This window comes from Rutidosis leptorrhynchoides, chromosome 4 (assembly GCF_046630445.1).
Source record: "Rutidosis leptorrhynchoides isolate AG116_Rl617_1_P2 chromosome 4, CSIRO_AGI_Rlap_v1, whole genome shotgun sequence".
NCBI classification, from domain to species: domain Eukaryota; kingdom Viridiplantae; phylum Streptophyta; class Magnoliopsida; order Asterales; family Asteraceae; genus Rutidosis; species Rutidosis leptorrhynchoides.
Window position 1 is genome coordinate 148305771 of NC_092336.1, and position 6480 is coordinate 148312250.

Sequence of the window (6480 nt, forward strand, 5' to 3'; positions counted from 1 at the left end):
CCCGAGTGGAAGTAGGAAGGTATTACAATGGATTTTATTACGAAGTTACCAAGAGTTGTGGGTGGTTATGATACCATTTGGGTGATTGTTGACCGACTCGCTAAGTCAACTCATTCCTTGCCAATTAAGGAAACAGATTTGATAGAAAAGCTTACCCGTTTGTATTTGAAGGAGATTGTTTTTAGACATGGTGTTCCCGTATCTATTATTTCGGACCGAGACAGTCGATTTACATCGAGGTTTTGGAAGGTCATAGTGAAAGGACCATTCAAACGTTGGAAGACATGTTATGAGCATGAATCATTGATTTTGGTAAGGGTTGGGATAAGTACTTGCCACTGGCCAAATTTTCTTATAATAATAGTTATCATGGAAGTATTAAAGCCGCACCGTTTGAAACTCTGTATGGTAGAAAGTGTAGGTCTCCTGTCTGCTGGAATGAGGTTGGGGATGCTCAACTCACAGGTCCAGAAATTATTCATGAGACTACCGAGAAGATCGTACAGATTAAGGAAAGATTGAGAACCGCCAGAAGTCGGCAAAAGAGTTATGCCAATAAGGGAAGGAACGATATTGAATTTCAGGTCGGTGACCGTGTTATGTTAAAGGTTTCATCTTGGAAGGGTGTGATACGTTTTGGTAAAAGGGGAAGGTTGAGTCCTCGTTTTGTTGGACCTTTTGAGATTATTGAGAGAGTTGGACCGGTGGCTTATCGTTTGAAGTTGCCACGAGAACTCAGTGCTGTTCACGATGTTTTTCATGTATCGAATTTGAAGAAGTGTTTGGCCTAGGCCGGTGAAACTATTCCTTTGGAGGAACTTCATGTTGATAAACAACTCCATTTTATTGAGGAACCTGTCGAAATTATGAACCGAGAGGTTAAGACTCTCAAGCAGAGCAAAATTCCTATTGTTCGAGTTCGATGGAACGCCAGACGCGGTCCCGAGTTCACTTGGGAGCATGAAGACTAGATGAGGCAGAAGTACCCGCATTTGTTCTCAGATGCTGAGTCAACCCCTGCACCTGCTTAAATTTCGGGACGAAATTTCCGTAACGGGAAGGTACTGTAACGACCCTACTTTTTCCGTTATCTTTTGCCGTTAATTATTTAACGACCGTTAATTGTTATTCGTGACACGTCATTTCTAAGACCTATATTATTATTTTTGTAATAATATATTAATTATTATGTGTTATATGAATATTTGTATTCATATTTCAAGTTATACGTTTCTACGTGTCGCAGATTTCTGTCCGGCGAATCTTTTCGGTTTTCAAACCAACGGTCAAGATTTTGGGATTTTTAAATCCAATTTATTTTAAATATGATATTTTGATGTCATATGATTATATATAGTGTTTATATATTTTATTCATCGCGTGTTTGTTATCTCTCCGAAAAATTAATCGCGTAGTAGCGTTTTCGCGTTTCGGGCTTCGTTCGGGCGATCGTGCCACAAGTATTCTTCTTTTTGGCCAAAGTGGTCCATGAGGGGCCCACCCCTCTAAAAATTTAGGCCAAAACCCCCTTATACCCCATTTTTATTTTATTTTTCAATTTTTCATTTCCATTTTATTCCTCATTTCTTTTCTAAACCTAAAACTAGCAAGTATCTTTTTCTCTCATCTTTCTTCCTCTCTCTTTTTCTTTTTGAGGCCACCACATTCATCATCAATATCATCATCATTCTTCATCAATTATTGCTTGGATTTTAGGGCTTTTAACATCAACGCGTTCCTCTCGTTCTCCTCTACACGTTGCTATCTCTTGATTCTTGATTAGGGTATAAACCCTAACCCTAGCTTTTTGATTTTTCTTATATTTTACTGATTTTGTGTGTTATATTGATAGTATGATAATTGTATGTTATTGTATGGTTGATTGGATGCGTAGAATTACTCGTTTGCATATGTTTTCGGTTTGATTTAATTGGGACAGCAGCTTTTTCGTGTGTTTCTGACTTTGTAACTGATATAAAAGTTAAAATAAAGTATATAAATGAGTTCCTCTCATCAAGACATTAATTTTAGACTCCGGATTCATGTCGTTTCGATTCCCGGAGCCCTAGATATGCTTAATTTGATTTTTGGTAAAGATTGAAAGGTGTTATGGGCAAGAACAAGGTATGGTCCGACTTTATGATCATCCTTGGTGTCTTTAGGGTGTGTAATTTGGTTAGGACTGATGGTGGGACGAATTTTCATGTTCGGGTCACCTAAATCCGAGCCACGGTTCACCCGTTGTGCCTAAATCACTGTTTTGAGTAAATTGAATTCCCAAGTGTTGTCATGGCTGATATCCACGACCTAGGGACTGTTATTGGAGTGTTCTTGAGTACATAATTGTGTCGGGTGGTTTGAGTAGGCGGAGATGCATATGTGGCTCGCCCGAAACCGACACCCGGGGCTCAAGATACGACCCGATGAACTTTTAAACTTAAAACTTATGGTTAATGATTAAACTTATGTTAAAATGAATGGCTTTCATTATTAATAAATTACTTATGATAAAAGAAGTAATTATTATTATTTAAGACTTATGATATAAATATTTATTATATCATTTAATTATTAATTATGATTTAATTAACATTTTAATTAAACTTATGATTAATAATACTTTTATTATTAAAGGAAAATACTTATGATAAGTATTAAATTTATTTTTGAGAAATTATTATAAGACTTATAACAAAGATTAAATAATTATTTAATTATTATAAGACTTAATTATTATTTAATTATGATTTAATTATTAAATACTTATGATTTAATAATTTTAATTAGAAACTTATGATATAATTAATAATTCATTATTAATTTATAATACTTATGATATGAATTAAAATTCATTATTAATTAATAAAACTTATATTATGATTAATATTTAATTAATTAAATACTTATGTTATACTAATTATAACACTTCAACTTATATTAACTTTAATAATTCATTTTATTTAATTAAACTTATGTTATGACATAACTTTACACTTTTGACTTTAATAAACATTATAACCTATGTTATTATTATAACTTACACTTTTCAAATTAATGTTGACTATGTTGACCAAGTTTGACTTTTGAGTTGACTTTCGGTTGACTTTGACTTTCAGTTGACTTCTGTTGACTTTCTAAATAAGGAAACTTTCGTAACTTCAAATCTTTCTAAAAATAGAAGTTTCTAAATTTGGAAACTTTCCAAAGATAGAAACTTTCCAAAAATAGAAACTTTCCTAAAATAGAAACTTTCCAAAAATAGAAACTTTCCTAAAATAGAAACTTTCCAAAAATAGAAACTTTCCTAAAATAGAAACTTTCCTAAAATAGAAACTTTCCAAAAATGGAAACCTGCTAAAAATAGAAACTTTCTAAAAATAGAAAGTGTGTGTCCTTATGTTGTTCCAATCAAACCGATGCTTGCTGAGTAATGTTCTATGTCTACTTGCAACATGTACAATAGCTATCATACTAAGACTTGACCTAAGTTAGTTATTTATTTCGACCTGCTTTATTTATAGGTCGGCGTTGTGATCTTTCTTGGTCACTTTACTTTACTTGCTGTTCGCTTGTTTGTGAGATTTCTTCAGTTGCTATTTAAGGTGAGTTATAGTCCCATTTTTCTATTTTAAAGCTTTTGGGATGAGAATACATGCAATTTATTTTATACTTTGGACACATGTGGAAGTTGGTTTAAATTATTCATTGTGAGTTGAACAAAAATATTCCCTAGTCTGGTAACTGTAATCACTGGTTTCTACTGGTGAACGCGAATCCTATGGATAGATCTATCGGGTTTGACAACCCCATTTCGAGCTAGTCGCGCTAGCAATTTGTTATCGGAATGTTTAGTACTTCGTATTTAGTTGTAGATACACTTGTTCGGTGTATATTTTTTATTGTGTTTGGCAAGGGTAAATAAAGGGTTAAGTGGTTACCAGGTGGCTCACGGAAAATGGAATAATGTTTTATTATATGTTTTCTAGCATATAATTTTGAGGTTCAAAAAGGAGTTTTTATGTTTTCAAACATAAATTTTTATTGTTTAAATTAAATATTGTTTGCAATATTAAACCTATAATTCACTCAACATTTTTGTTGACAGTTACTCGCATGTTTTATTCTCAGGTTCATGATTGAATGCTTCCGCTGTGCTTAGAGAGTCTGCATATTTACGATGGCAGCTTTTGTTAAACATTAACTTGCATTCTATTTTTGTTACATTAAATAGTGGTTGTTTGTTGACTTTGTTTTGGGTCAACTTTTGGTTAAAGTATTATTGTATGGTTTTTCTAAACTTATACATTTTAGTAGATCTCCTTTATAGGAAATCATTTTTAAATAAAGAATGCAAGGTTGTTTTATTAAATTCATATAGAGTTATGATCAAGCTGTGGGACCAAGATAACGATGGTCGTCAAGTGTACTTTGACGGGTCGTTAAACAGAGTTCTTCTTTTCAATTCACGATTCAAGCTATTTCCTGGAAAATTGAAATCAAGATGGTCTGGACCATTCATAGTCAAAAGAGTTTTCCCATACGAACGATAGAATTAATAAATTCAAATGGGATTGAATTTAAAGTTAATGGTCACAGAGTTAAACATTACATACATGGTCCGATGGAAGTTGACAACGAAGTTAATCACAATTTCGATACCACAGCTAACTAAGTGTGGGGAGAATCAAGTCTTTAAAGGATAATATGTATTTCTGTTAGAGTTAGATTGTCTGTTTTCGTGTAGTTCTCGAAAATGGAACCCGAATGGTCTTTCCCTAGCAGACCCTAAAGAACTAGTCTTCTCCCCCCATTCTGAATTTTTATTTTTTTTAGGAAATGAAGACTGCCTGTGAACTAAACCATGGTCTAATGCTACACGCTTTGATCACTAAACGTAATAATGACACACTACCAAGTGAAATAGTATCAGTAATCAGAGAAAGATTGAACGGAGTTAGAAAAGAATCCAGATGCGAAGATAATAAGTTACAATTTGGTAAAGGAAAATCAAAATCCGCAGCGAAAAGAAGAGCACGACACCTAGAACGATGTCACAAATGCGGAAAATGGTTACATGGAGGTAAATGTTCAAATAATCAAACCTATTCAAATACCGAATTTGTTACTTTATGCAGAGACGGACCGTTCATATGTTTAGAAGAAAAGACACTGAATGCTCGAGGTTACGCCTATGTAGCTATGGAAAACCAATTAAACCGACTATCTTATGAATGGGATAGATCATATAACTAAGAATACTATCTCACAGGTAAGTCTGTACAGTTTTTTTTTTTAACCTTTTGATAATAAACGCTAATTTGTTCGCTATAAAGTATTAAATTGGTATTAAATAAAATTAGGTTTGGCGACCGAAATTATTGATATCATACAAAAATTTATTACATCACTGCGAAATTTAACGTTTATTCTTAAGGTATAAATATCTTTAATCAATCAACCCAAAATATTTCAAAAATTCGTCATGATTTAAATTAGGTCATGGAACCGAAATTACTTTACCGAAAAGAGGGGCGTATATTTTTGATAATATTTGATTGATTAAAGTGGGATAAAAAGCCAAAAAGATTTTTAATTTTATTTTTACCATGTTTTTAAAATTAATATATAAATCTTAAATTAATATTGTAAACTTTGTAAAAACAATATATTTAAAAATTTAAATATTTGAAAAATATAATATAAGTTTGGTGTGATTTTATAATATGAATTTTTAAATTAAGTTTGGTGTGAATTTTTACTTTTTAAAAATAAGAATTTTTAATTTTATGCATTTCAAATTTTAAGTTTGGTGTGAATTTTTAATATTAATTTTGAATTTTATGTATTTTTATTTTAAGTTTGGTGTGAATTTAAAAACAAAAATTTACTTTTTCTCATTAAGTTAAAAATATGATTTTTAAAAATTCGTCGTGAGTTGAAGACTAGGTCTTTGAACCGAAATTGCTTTACCCGAGGGAGGGACGAGAACTTTTATTATCATTATTTTTAATCTTATTGAATTAAAGTAAGCCAAAAACATTAAAAAACTCAAAAATCTTTACTTTTAAAAACCGCGCTTTGATTTGACAAATTTTAAAATTTTGTCGAAGGACGGACTAGGACATCAATCCGTAACGACCTCGTCCTAAATAACAAGGGAAACAAAATTTTAAAAATTAATTACTTAATTGTTTTTGTAAGTAAAAGAGAGTAAAAAAAAATAAAAAAAAATAACAAACTCCGCGACTCGCGGAGTTTGAAGGTCCAAACACCGCGACTCGCGGAGGGACCAAAAATCAGAAAAAAATAAAAACGCAGAACTGATCAGTCCCCAACCCAAAACACAGAAAATACTGCGAAAACAAACCGCAAAATACCCAAAAAAACACCCCCAAAATCACAATTTTTAACCGTTAATCATCAAATCTTTTACTAAAATCATGTTGAGAAGGATGCTATCAAGGAATTACTCAAGAAAAA